This window comes from Sylvia atricapilla, chromosome 4 (genome assembly GCF_009819655.1).
Source record: "Sylvia atricapilla isolate bSylAtr1 chromosome 4, bSylAtr1.pri, whole genome shotgun sequence".
Taxonomy (NCBI): domain Eukaryota; kingdom Metazoa; phylum Chordata; class Aves; order Passeriformes; family Sylviidae; genus Sylvia; species Sylvia atricapilla.
Window position 1 is genome coordinate 55,975,032 of NC_089143.1, and position 12,926 is coordinate 55,987,957.

At 46.0% G+C, this 12,926-nt stretch overlaps 1 protein-coding gene across 1 annotated transcript in view; it reads right to left on the bottom strand.

Annotated features, from left to right (window-relative positions):
- ADGRL3 (adhesion G protein-coupled receptor L3) overlaps positions 1–4,556 on the bottom strand; it is a 480,164-nt gene extending 475,608 nt beyond the window's left edge. The window contains exon 1 of the mRNA XM_066317961.1: positions 4,324–4,556. The gene's annotated coding sequence lies outside the window, so the exon portion shown is untranslated. The remainder of the gene's footprint in view (positions 1–4,323) is intronic.
- Positions 4,557–12,926: the final 8,370 nt, after the last annotated feature.

Genomic DNA, 12,926 nt, shown 5'->3' on the forward strand with positions numbered 1-12,926 from the left:
CAGAAGGCTCTCTGAAAAGACTGCTGAAGTAAAAGCTGTAGTGTCAAGGTGTCCTTAGAGAAGTTGTCTTAAAAATGAACAGATAGCTTGTAGACAGGAATTTCAGACTGCAGAGATTATCTAGTGAGGAACGTAAAGCATTACACTGCAAACCTGGAGGCCAAAAACAGGCAATGAGATAACGTCCTAGATAGAATCACATCACAGATTTGAGTAGGAGGTGGTTTCCTTGCCATTAAAGTAGGCAAGAATTAAAAGTAGATGCTTAAAAGCAAAGTTCTCCTTCTACTCTATCAGCCTGCTCTGGGAGCTTCCACCGCCAGCAGGCACTAGGATGAGATCAGGGAGTGCTGGAGCACCTCAACATCGACAGAAACAGGACATGCTCATTCACATGCATCCCAAGTAGGGATTAAAGAGCCTGACATTAAGTGGTAGTGAGGATCGTGACAAACATTTAGCATAATCCAAGGCTGGCATGACCCCAGGAGATGAGGCAGTCATGAGGCCAGCATGTCACACCGCCTTACTGGGACAGGGACATTCCTACAAATACACCAATGTGTACTGAACTGCTGCAAGTGACAATTTCTAGCTCTCCATCCTGCAACTAAAAGCACTGCCTAAAGACACAGCAGACTGAAGTGTGGATGTACACTCAGAATTTGGCATCATCGTGCATTTTTCATATTCCCATCCCAGCAGGAGGGCATCTATTGAATGAGAATGGGACCAGCAGGGAAGAAATGGGTGTCCATAAACATCTCTCCAGGATGTTGATGCTCACCAGGACATCCTACCCAATATGCAACCCATCAGAAGGGGCAGACAGAATCTTTATTCTGCAGGACTGTCATGATGTTTCAGTATTGTCCTCCATCAATATTTGATGTCTGTCTCTCAGATGATCATCACGCCAAAAAAAATTAATTTTGAGTTGCTCTTACAAACCTTTTGTGGTGTGCAAGAAGTCTCTAGGGAATAAAATTTTTTATCAAAATCACTCCAATCGCAGTATTCAGCTGTGTTCACAACCACTAAGTAATATAATTACAACAGGGGAAAAAAATAAAAGGAACTTATTTAAAGCATAGAAATCCTTGTGCCTGTCCTCCATACTTTGGCTTTTCCCTGATCCATTCTTGCTCCCTGAATTCCATCTCTTTCATCAATCTTTAACCCATCCTTTATACTGTGTCATGCATTAAATTGCTTCCTAGTCAATCTATACCAGACCCAACACTATTAGTATTAAAATTATTAATAAATCACCCATTCCTAGGACTCCTCCATTTACAAAGACTTTCCTCCCCCGTGTGCATGAACAAATGTGTTGATGATGCATCCACTCATGCTCTGAATGTGAAAACCCTGACGGCAGCATCAGGCCCTCCAGCTGAGTGCTGCCCAAAGATAAAGGTCATGCATATTCCTGTTCAGTCCTGGCTGGTAATTCGCTCTACCTGCCTCTAAATGTTTTTTCGTTTTTTTCTAACAGCCCTGCAACGCTGGGCTGAGATGCCCAGCTCATCAGTCAGCTGGCTGGATGTGCCTCCCTGCATTCTCACCTACAAACCTGCCTGCACTTCCCTCCCAGCCAGTAAAGAGCACCGGCTTCATGTTTACACCAGCAGGCACAGGGCAATTTGCTTTGTTTCATGAGGAAAAAAGCCTTTTCTGCAATTAATGCTCGGATAGACAAGCTGAGCACCTCTGCCACATCACCCCCGACTGGGAGGAAGGACGTGGTCCCCCATGGCATCCCAACCTGTGGGATGCACAGACAAGCAAACAAAGGAGGGGGTGGAGGGATGGAGCCAGCAGGGCTCAGGGACAAATTCAAATATCCTAGGCTGAGACATAAACTACTTCATCTCCGGAGGGCACCAAGAAACTGAAACACCAGCTCCCGCTTTTGTCACAAAAAAACATCTCCATGAGGACTCGGTAGCCTCAACTTCATAAATACCATTAAAATCTCACTGCCCCACAAAGCAGCATTCAATGTTTTCACTATCATCAATCTACACTGTGATTTATCTTGTTCTGGAATTCAGTGCAAAATTAAACATATCTTCTCCTAACCACCCAAACAGGAAAAGGGAAAATATATATTAATTCAATAACAGAAATTACATGGAACTCACAGGTCAAGACTAGCTTTAACATCAGTCCTTTTGGAAATAAACACACCAGAGATATGTATCCACTTTATTTTTTGCTGGCAGGTAACAAGACAACAGTCACTTCACAGTAAATCAAGCCTAAATAAGGAAAAAGTACTCTTAAAGTACTCTTAAAGAGCAGGAACAGGAGCAGCCTCAATCACAAGAAGAGGGACTGACTCCTGTTCTCTCAGAGCAGTTTAATCTTTAGGAAAAAAATAGAGTTTTACCATGGAGCCCTAACCTGAACTTTGTCACCCAACATTGGCGCAGATCTAAAGTGACGACTGCAGACTTTCTGACAGCAGCCCATTTTAACCCGTAACACCTGGTTTACTCCCATGAAAAACTCCATAGAAGAATTTTTCCTAATGAATGCACAGTAGAAGCCTGTTCGTATTACAAACCCCTGGAAATGATGATAAATGAGCTCTACAACGCACATGCTACTACTCAATACCAAGCAGGCAGCAATGGCTGCACTCTTAAGAGGCAGCATTCCACAATGAAAATGGAATTTATTTCTTTTCAACTCCAGGGAAGATTTCTTTTTGGTCAGCTTCGAAAATTCTGATTCTACACTCTAGAATTATCAGTGCTATAATACAGAGAGAAACTGCAGCCGGCAGACTACCTCTCTGCCTTATATCAAGAAACAGATGGCATTTTTGCCCTTTCCCTTGCATCTCAGCCTCCCTCTAAGCAGCTGGCTGCCTGGAACCAGAACTGTAAGAGTGGAAATGGCAGTAACTCCTAAGGAGCGATCCAAACAGGAAAGTAAATACAATAGACATGGGTTGTTTTGGCTAAAACGATAATGAACTCTACAGTTGACAAGTAGAAACAATACACTGATGTTGGCCAAAAGACGAGTTGTTTTAACTACCGCAGAGAAGAATCTCATGCCTATCAGGAAAGGGAGAGAAAGAGAAGCTCCTTTCCTACATCGCCACCCCCCAAGCAAAACTAAACATCTGTTTGTCTACAGCGGAAAGGGTGAGGAAAAATACCCAACTAAATGTACGGGAGGTCAGCTTTGCTTCCCTGGACAACTCCGGATGCAAGGCTGCTGATCAAACTCAGTCCTTGAAGGCAATTCCCCGAATACCCAGGGCACATCTCTGGGGCAGTGTAGCTACATCCTCATTAGCACTAACGGGCACCGGCTAGAGGTAGGCTCCTCGCACTGGGAAAGGGGATTGCTCTCCGGCTGATGGCAGGGAGGAACCATCAGCCTTACAACCGTACTTCCAAGTTACGCGGTCAAAAGCAAGGGGAACACAAATAAATAACTAAGGGAGCGTATAAACAAAGGGTTAAAAAGGAAAGAGGCATTAAAAATATGCCATTTTCGTCGTTCAGCTATACATCTCGGACCTTGCTCAAAACAAACGCCAGTCCTATACTGATAAGAGCCAGCCAGGCAGGAGGTGGGGAGCTCCGCACATCCCTGCCTACACCGTACGCTTCGCTCTCTGGATGCACGGGAAGGCGAAGCTCCTCGCGTCTACCTGTAACGCGGGGCTGCCGGATTCACACCTCTACCCAGCCCTCACATCCACGCACAGGCAGCCCCCAACACGCACCCCCAATTCGGCAACATCCCCCCACTCATGCCCCCCGATATCCAAGAAAGCAGTTGCTTCTCGAGGCACCCTTCAGCGATTAAACAGCAACGCAGATCCACTAAGGACTGGGCATGAAGACGGGGGAAGGGGGGGAGAAGGGGGGAGATTGAGGAAACATAATGAAACTCACGAATTCCTCAGTGTAACACCAGCAAACCCCGCGGTACAACGTGGTGCCTTTCATAGAAAAAACCCAAGAGAGAGCAAGAACAAAACCTACCAGGTCCCCTTCATCTCCCCACTGCCTCTGCCACCCTAGGCTGCCCACAGCCAAACCAGGCTGGAGCCTACAAGGCATCTCCAAACAAGATGCGCACCCCTCGTCTCCAGCGTCGCCCAGCACGCAGACCCAGAGAGATGCTCCCCCGTTACCTGGAGGATCCAGCCCCCCGAAGTACCCTTATTACAGCATAATTCAATCCAAGCGTGCGCCCAGGGCGGCCGGGGCACCCTCCAGCCCAAGGCGAGCGAGCAAGGAGCAACTGAGGGCCAGGCAAGGGCTGCTGAGCATCCATCCGCTGGTTACTTACCTTTAGTCACCTCCGGCTCCTGAGATGCGAGTCCCCATCAGATCCTCAACAACCTGCAGCAGGGAGCTGCTGCCACAATCCAGCCATTAAAACCAGTGGTGGGAGTAGGAAGCAAACCTGGCCACAGTACCAAAGCCCCCAGCCAGGAGAAAAAGGGGGGCGGACGAGAAGCAAGGAACGTCCCTCAAGCAAGGAAAAATTTAAAAAAAAAAAAAAATTTTAAAAATTAAAAAAAAAAAGAGGGGAAAAATAGAAAGAAGTAAAAGTCTTTCCTCTTCTGCTGTGTTCTTCTGCTACACAAGCTTCCTCCCGGAGGACGAGGGTGTGTGGGGATGGGGGAGGCGATCGCTCCCTCCTCTTCCCCGCCGTCGCCGACCCCTCTGGACGAAAGCCCCGCTCCGATTTACCTCCTCCTCCAGGTGGGCAACTTCAGAGCAAGGTGATGTCTCCGGAGCCGGCACCACCGGCCAGGCGATTCGGATGCGGCAGAGTCATTGCCTGTGCTGCTGCTGCCGCTGCTGCCGCCGCTGCTGCTGCTGCTGGGGAAGAACAGCCGCTGCCGAAGAGACCACCAAAAAAAAAAAAAAATAAAAAAGGAGAGAAATCTTCCACCATCCCCCTTTCTCTCTCTCCCCTCCAGCACCAGCCGCTCTTCGCATCCGCTCCCCTGCCCGCGGCCCCTCGCTCCGCAGGGGCTGGGGGACACAAAGGCGCCCGCGCAGAGGGAGGCGGGTGGTCCTCAGCCCCCCGCGCTCCGCAGACACCCTGGATCCTTCCTCCTCTTCCTCCTCCTCCTCCCGCTGCGGAGACCGGCAGCCCCGGCGCGGCGCGGCTCAGCGCGGGCGGGCGGGCGGAGGGGGCGGCTCCGCGGGCGCGGAGGGGGCGGCTGGGCGGGCGCGCCCCGCGCGATGCTCAGCGGGCGCGGGGGGGCCGCATGGCCGCCCCTCCGGCTCGGCACGGCTCGGCTCGGCACAGCGCACACGCTCCGCACGCGGGCAGCGCGCTCCGGGGCGGCGGCACCCGCGTCCCCCCGCAGGGCCGGGCCGGGAGCGGGGAACGGGGCCCGGGGAGGAGGCGGCGGCGGGCGGCGCGGCGCTGCTGCCCTGCCCGGCGGCGGCCGCACGGAGCCGGGCGGGCGGCGAGCCGAGGGGCGGGGGAGCGCCGAGGGCCCGGATCTGGGTTGCGCGGACGCGGGCTCCACCTAGCAGCCGGCCGGCACCGCGCCGCGCCGCGCCGCCGCCCCCGAGCCCGCGCTGCCCCGCAGCCGCCCCTCGCTCCGCACCCGCGGCGCCCCCCGCCCGCCTCCACCTGTCCCGCAGCCCCCTCCGAGAGGATCCCGCTCCGCACGGTTGGACACTGCCCGCGGCTCCCCTGCCGGGTAGCCAATCGCAGCCTCCATACAGGACACGGACCCACTCCGCGCTGGATCTCCCGCATCCCGATTGGCCGCTTGGAATTTTGTCCCCATCCAAGCGGCCAATCGTAGCCTGCCTTTGCGGCACCGATCCATCACCTGTGTGGTTCCGTCACCCCTCATTGGGTGCTCTGGCCGCTGCTTGCCCTCCCAGAAAGGCGATTGCAGCCCGTATTTCCAGCACGGACCCATTCCACACTAGATTCCCCAGCTCCCGATTGGCCTCTCCGCCTGTTGTCCACAACCAAGCAGCCCAACAGACCCCCACCGCCTGGCCAAGGATGGTCTCTGCTGCCCAGCGCAGGGATGGGGCTCAGGGCAGCCTGGCATCAGCTGGGGGCAGCAAGACACGCTCTGTCCTTGCCCTGGCACCCCCAGGAGGTAGGAAACATGAATCCCCTCGTCTCCTGAGAGTCAGGAACCTCCAGGACAGAGGACAAGAAGCCTGCCTTTGTATTAATGTTTGTAATCTTAAATGCTTACATGGGACCTCTGGAAATAATGGTGCTTGGCAGGAACATGCTGAACGCTTTCCTCACAGACCAAATTGTTTGTTTGCTTTTGGTGTTTGAGGGAAGGACCTCAACAAACAAAACTCTTTTAACAACAAAACAAACAAGTAGATTTCAAAAAATCATAGTTTAGTTATTGCCCCAGTGTTGACACATGCAACAGACCACACTTTAGCCCAGTGACCAGACCTACTTGGAGAGTTGCTGCTGCAGTGTCAGAAATTCCCAGTTTCAATTGTAGCCAAGAGAACTGGAAGGCCTCAAATGAGGCCTCCTGATCCAACCCAATGGAAGATCCACTCAGTTCATTATCCTGCTCAGCCTTTTCCTTAACAAGCTCTTAAGTATCCGTGATGATAGAGACCTTGCAAGGCCATCCTTTTAAATGGGATAAGGGAATTAAGTAACCTTGTTTATTAACTCAGACCATGAGTCCGGAGGATGCTAACACATGTTCCTAGCTGAATTGCTAGTTAGACAATCACAGAAATGTGTATTTAAGGTTAAGAACTGCTGTTCTGGATGCATTGATGTGCAGTGGAAGATTAGTACCAATAAATATAAGTGCTGTTTTCCCAATAATAAAATCAGGGCCCATTCACTGACACTGCAAAAATAAAGGAAGAATATTGACTGTGGTCAGGGAAGGGAAATCTACAATTTTTAACGGACGTGTTTCAACCATTTCCATTTCCAGTAGATCTCTGCAAAGTCATATTAGAGAACAACTGCCCTTTTCCTACCTGGCTGTAGAATAGCCCCGCATGTTCAAGCGAATGATGCACAGTCTTCTACAATCATTTGATTCAAGAAAAAGTAGATTTCAAAGCAATTCAAAATTGTTTTTTGAACCTTGCATTTGGTTCACCAAAATTATTATCCCTGATGGAAAAAGCCCTTGGAGAATCTACTGCTCCATCTCTGGGAAAGTCCTTTTTGTAACAGCCTTTCTTCCAGGATCTGCATGGAAGGGAAAAACAAAAAAACCAAACCAAAACAAACAATCAAAACAACAACTAAAAAATCCTCTGCAAAACCAACCAACCAAACAACTCCATCCCCCCAAAAAACTCAAACCAAACCAGCAAAACCACCAAATCTTCAATACTGCTTTTGCTGGGATGCTCAGAGATATGAGACATGATATTCTTCAAGATGCAATTACCTCTCCGATGATATTCACCATTCACCACATATGCTCTGGGAATGAAACAGAGCCCTACAAGTTTAAATTAGATTTCCTCTATATCTTTAAGCTCTGTTTTAATGCAGAGGTGGAAAATGAAATCAATGTTTAGTCGGTGAGTAAAGAAAAGCTAAAAGTGTGGTGGTGTGGGTTTTTTTCCCCCTCTCATAGCATTGCATATAATGAAGATGGAAAAAGCCCGATAAATTGTGGGGGGAGGCAAGGAAAAGCTTCAAAATGCCACCAGCCTGTTGCGCTGTTGGTGCTTTTTAGAATCATGTCTCAGGCGTAATGCTGTGAGTCAGCCCAGAAAAACTTAGACACAGAATAGTTGCAGTAGGTTGTGCAGTTGTCTCCAGAGGCAACAGCAAGATTACTCCCCAAAGGATATTTTCCCAGTACTTTGTCCAGCAAAACTTGAAATGTATCCAGGGATAAGGTTTCCACCAATTCCCTTGAGTGATTACTCCCCAGTCTCATATATCTCACCGTTTGGAAGATGTTCATGGTGTTCAGCCTACATTTTTGCATTTCTTAATTTCATACTATTACTTGTGGTTATGGCCCAAATTAATCAAAGTACTTCAATGTGTGCTTAAATTTAGGTATGTGCTCAAGCTCCACTGAAATCATGTACGTTGGTGTTTTGCAGGGCTGATGGATCAGCACATGTGTTTTAGCACCGTGCTGAATTGAGACTATGCTTCATGCAAAATAATTCTCCTTCTCTTACATATTTTTAAGCCATTATCCTTCTCTTGCTTAATTATCGATTAGATAAGCTATATATTTAAGCTACTTAATCTCTCCTTGTGTATCACTCTTTCCAAGAGTCTGATCATTTTTCTTTTTCGGATCTGAATTCCCTGAAACTCTTCCGTGTTTTGTGAGGACGGGTAATGAGGTATTGCAATTTAATGACATATCCCAGGTGTGATTACATAAAGAGCAGTTATTCTGTGCAGTCAGAGGATATAACTTACCTTTCCCAGCAACCCCAAAGCGCATTGATTTGTTGTGCTGCTCTATCATTTGGTAAGACTCTATAATCTACTCCTATTCTTTTCCATATCCATCACCCCAGCATTCAGATATTTTTTACTTGCAGAGGCAGACAGCCTTTAGGCCTTGAAATTCAGTGTGGGGTTTTACATTGGGAAACCTGTAACAGAACCAAATTGCAACCTTAGAGTGGTTTCCAGAACACTTTCTTCCCACACCCCCACACCCTCCTCCCCCCCCCCCCCCCCAAAAAAAAAAAAAAAAATCTGTTTCAAGTTGTTTTATTTGAGTCTGTTCACCCAGGATTTTGAGTTACCAATCAATTTACTTCAGGAGGATTTGTCACACATTGTCACCCTGGCACCATGGTGTCTGCATTGTTTGTTGCTCATTATTTCATTATCCCTCAGGTACATGTGGAGCTTTAATGACAATTTCATTATTTTACGATGGTTTAAAAGTGGGTTTCCTGAATTGTAATTGACTGTGATTCTGATTATTTTCTCCTTTTATTCCCTTCTTCTTTTTCTGAAAATATATCCTATTTGCTTTCTCTCTTTCTCTCACATTTCCATTAACTTCCATGAACAACTCTCACTGAGCCATTACATTCTGTAATGAATTACTTTATTCTCAAAGATGCATGTCATCTGGACCAATTCATGGATACACATTTCTGTTTTCAGGACTGTTACCAGTTGTCCCACACAAAACATACAATGTTTTCTTTATTTCACGACCAAGTATTATGGTTGGATTTCACTTTTTTTTTTCCCCAATCTGAAGTACTGTCATGACATAACTACATGAATTTTTAAAAACAAATGCTATGGAATGATACAAATAAGCATCACTGCTAAACATTCCTGCTGCAGATCCAGCAAAACTCAGCTTATCTATGACAAACTCACATTTCCATCATAAAATCCCAACAATTTGAATAGATAGATACATAGGTAGATAGATAGATAGATAGATAGATAGATAGATAGATAGATAGATAGATAGTAACACTGAATTAGACCTCGACAGACTCCACATCCTTCTTCACCCCCATCATCATCTCCTCTGTGGTCCTGGTTTAGGTAAGCACCATAAGATCCTTCCCTGCCAGGGAAGCACCTCATCTTTTTGCATGCTGAATTTTCCCACACTCATTTTTGGGCATGAACCTCGGTGGCATTGCTTGCACTGGGCTCAGGCAAAATTCCAAACTAAGGAGTAATTCAAAAGCAGAAATCAGCAGCGAGGATCACAATCTGACTTTTTTAGTCTCTTCCTCCTAATATGTACCTTCATTTTGAGACCACTTTTCTAGGTGGTTATTCTAGAATAACCTCAAAAAATAACAAATTACATATTACATAGAAAATGCAACTAATAATGATTTAATTTTGAAAACATGGGCTATCAAAAAAATGCTTTCCACTTAAGGGATAGTTTAAGCCATAGCACACTGGCCAACCATAGTAGGCTTGCAGTATCATGGCATCAACAAGAAAGCCTAAAGGAGAGAAAGTGCCATGGGACATCTGGTCCCTAACTTTTAGCTGGCATATTTCCTTGCAGCCTGTTCATGTCCAGTGCCTTGTGCAGCAAAAGATGGATTCTCAGTCTTTCAATAGCAGTGTGCTGGTTTCAGCTGGGGTAGAGTTAATTTTGTGCATAGAGGCTATTATTGGGCTGTATTTTGGATTTGTGCTGAACACAGCGATGATAATCTAAAGATGTTTTTGTTACTGCTGAGCAGGGCTTTCACAGAGCCAAGGCCTCTTCTGTTGTTTGCACTGCCATGCTGGCAAGGAGGCTGTGGGTACACAGAAGGCTGGGAGGAGACACAGCCGGGACAGGTGACCCAAAGTGACCAAAGGGGTATTCCAGACCATGTGGCATCATGCTCAATATATAAAGTGGGGAGAAGAAGGGTGAAGGGGGGACATTTGGTGTTTCTCTTCCCAAGTTAGGTGTGCTGGGGGGCCCTGCTCACTTGGACATTGTATAACACATTCCTGCCCATGGGAAGCACTAAATGAATTCCTTGTTTTGCTTTGCCTGAGCACACTGCTTTTGCTTTTCCTATTAAACTGTCTTTATCTCAACCCACGGGTTTTCTAGCTTTTGCTTTCCAATTCTCTCACCAATCGTACTGGTGGGGGAGTGAGTGAGCTTTTGCATGGGGCTTTGTTGATAGCTGAGGTAAACCATGACAAACAGAAATATGCCTGATTTTCTTTTGGTATTCCTACTCTTTTGGTGGGTGTCAGCGTTGTTTCAGTGCTTCCTGAAGCGGAGGCAGTAGGGACATGGAAAGACTTCCTGGCACAGATGCTCAAGATAGGGTGTTGCCCTGAAAAGAGTAGTATTTAGTCCATCTGGGAAGGCTGTGAAGATCCACTGTGGAAGACTTGTTGACTGGTGGCTTAGACATGGATTGCAAAATGGCCATGCATAAAAGCTATCTGAACTGTTGACTTGAATCTGTCTACAGTTGAGGTAATAAGGCAATTAGACACAAAAATCATTAATAATTTAGCTTAATTGAAACCTAACAATACAGACTTCCTCTACGATTCCAAGTTATTTCAACTGTTTGGAAAGCATGGCCTGTCTCTGTTGTTCTAGTACTTATGTAATGTGGGAGAAAATAAAAATTGTCACTAGAATTTCACTTTAAAGAATTTGAGTTGCTTTTTTTTTCTTGTTAATTTGAACCCATGAATTCTCAGAGCTAGCTCTGATGCTATTTTCAAATAAAGGCTCTTTTTGTGTGTGGATAAATTAGGCTGTAAGATGTAACTGGCTGTTATAGAGCGGGGGTGGGACTTTGATGTGGAAGTCATGTTAAAGCAGATGGGTGTGCTGAGCATGCTTCAGCCAGGCTAAATGGGAAGAGCAATTAAATGCTCTTCCACACAGTTATTGCTGAAACAACAGGAAGCAGAAATAGCAGAGTAAATAAGCTGTGCCATCAGAGAGGTTTCCCTGGAACTGACAGCAAATTTGGAAGCAAAGAGGTTTGTTGGTTGCAGCTGCTGGTGAAAGTCAGAAAAGTTCAGGGAAACCAGGAAAAACCCCAAAAAACAGCAAAAGCAATAGCTTGGTTGAGAAGGAGAAGAAGCAGAAAGATTTTTAGGACCAAAAAGGTGGGTGGTAACTTCTGGGCTGCTTGTTGATTTACTCTTGTAGTATTCACGAAAATCAGATGCTGTTTGAAACAAACAACCTAACAACAATCAGGTATTTGGTGCCCATACTCCTTAGGAAACCAGTGGAACGACCTTAATCTATCTACAGGGCACTTGAAGACATGGATTGCATGCTGCAACTTAGTGTAAGTCCACCAGCCAGGATCATGGAGCCTTTAGGCAACTGCAAGAAACCAGCGTGTCCCACCCATGATGAAGAGTGGCAAATCCACCACTAGCTTCCCGCAGAGTGTTACCATGAAGGATGAATCATACTAATGTCTGCAAAATACGGTTCCAGTTCACGTTGCTTGCTGGGCTGGACAGAAATTTGAGCTACTGGGAGAAATGTTGTACTGGCCCTGGGGACTGCTGGACACAGTGCTTTTGCAGAACTGTTAGCCATCTATCCTGTAATGCTGATATCATCTGTAAACACTTATCACACCTATCTTCTGGCAAGCAGGAATAGAGAGAAAAAAACCAAGGGAAAATACCACTCCTGTTGCAACACTGTGGGAGGATTTAAAGCCATTTGGGAAACAAAAGTAGGAAATGATCACAGCTGCAAAATTGGTGTTTTAAAGGTACTCTCAGAGGACTTTGACTGCCATAGTATAAATTTAGTATTCATGGTATTAATGGAAAAAATTCTAAACTGAATAGGAAATTAACTTTCTTACTTGAGGTTATGCTACAGTGGTAAAGTGATCCTAATTATTTTTAAGACAAAATGCTATTGCTAGGGGTAAATCAGGTTTCAAAAAGAAAGAAATCAATAACACAAAGGCAGATTTTGAAGATTTCAAATAACAAAACTAGGTAGAGTGGTTTGCATCAAATACAATAGAAAATCCCTTCAGTGGAACACGCATAACATTAAGTCTTGAACAGATACCTCATGCATACAATTTAATGAATAAAAAACATAAATCAGATAAGTCTGGGTCAAAACATAGACAAAGGGATTATACCAAAAATCAGAGCTTTAAGAAATGGGTGGTTGTGCAGAGACATGCAATTGATCTTTTTGGTCTTCTACATGACCTTTGGAGTCCTCCTGGACTCCGTTTCAGAAATCATGAAAATGATTTTTTATTAAGTTCTGTTTTCTTTTATCACATAGCAGCAGTCACTGAAATAATGGCTTTTTTTACCCCCTACTGTACAGTTGATTGGCACATCCTTTTTTCACACATTCATTTTATAAATCTTTTAATGCTTCCTCTGATTGAGTCACAGGAATATGATCCAAGACAAATGGGCAATCTAATCTCCAGATAGTTAGCACAGTGCCTGCCAGC